This window comes from Myotis daubentonii, chromosome 11 (assembly GCF_963259705.1).
Source record: "Myotis daubentonii chromosome 11, mMyoDau2.1, whole genome shotgun sequence".
NCBI lineage: Eukaryota > Metazoa > Chordata > Mammalia > Chiroptera > Vespertilionidae > Myotis > Myotis daubentonii.
The window spans coordinates 26,649,129-26,650,379 of NC_081850.1; positions in this window are offsets into that span (position 1 = coordinate 26,649,129).

A 1,251-nucleotide genomic window follows, 5' to 3' on the forward strand; every position below is an offset into this window, starting at 1 on the left:
TCAAGATGACAGGTTTTAAAAGAATGTCTCATTCCTCCCAAAACAGAGTGGTGTGGTATATGCTGCACACATTCCATGCTTGGAACATGTTCTGGTATGAGACTTATAGCAATAGTAGACTCAGCAAGACTGTATGGTGTGAGTAATGCCACTCCTTACTCTGCTGGCATTGTGGTTAAAAGAAAAAAGACCTTCCCCCTTCTCCCAGGCACCGATTCAAGGCTTTCAGCATTCCCAGATCTTGCTGGCACCAAGTTCAAGGACTAGCGCAGATTCTCTAACCTGAGACTCCATTCCCCACAGTGCAGAATAATAGCAAGCAGCTTACTGCCTCAAATTACTCTTACTCTTAAGACTTTTAAGAAGTAACTATTGAATGGGTATCAGCTTCTTTGGAACTTTATTTTAAATGTGTAGGGATGCTGTTTCTATAAATATTTTTGTTTAGCTGATGATGTGCTTAACAAGAAAGATGTCATACAAAAGTAAAGAATGTTGGGCCTAGCTGGTCTGGCTCAGTGGACAGAGCATCAGCCTGCAGACTGAAGGGTTTCGGGTTTGATTCCGGTCAAGGGCACATGCCCAGGCTGCGGGCTCGATCCCCAGTAGGGGTATGCAAGAGACAGCCGATCAAAGATTCTCTCTCATCATTGATGTTTCTATCTCTCTCTTCCTCTCCGTTCTTCTCTGAAATCAATAAAAAATATATTAAAACAAACAAAAACAACAACAAAAAAAACTCTTAAAGAATGTTGATCCTTTCCATTCATAGTAAAGCTGCAAAGATTTTATCCTGTCTATCTATAGGGTGATTTCATTCACCTGTTTTAAAGCTCGGTCTCTTACAGCATAGAATCATCTAGTTTATTACATACCTGAGCTACTTATGCACGTGTATGCCATATAGATATCACTGCATCTACCTATCTACCTATCTATCTATCTATCTATCTATCTATCTATCTATCTATCTGCCTATCTATCTATCATCTGAAATGCCTCTCCCTAAGGAGCACAGATCCTTTAAATAGTACTCTGATTAGAATATAATTAATATTTATAATCAGAGCTAAACACTTCCCTGTGAGATTTAGTAGACAATACTAAAAGTAGGTCACCAGCATCTAAGTCAGCCTTATCCCCTCTTCGCAATCCCTGTCAAATCTCTCTGCCTTTGTTATGTGTAAAGAGTCCTTTATTTGCTTTTACTTGTTTTGCTGAGCTCTGAATTCCTTCTGAAATGTGCAAAGT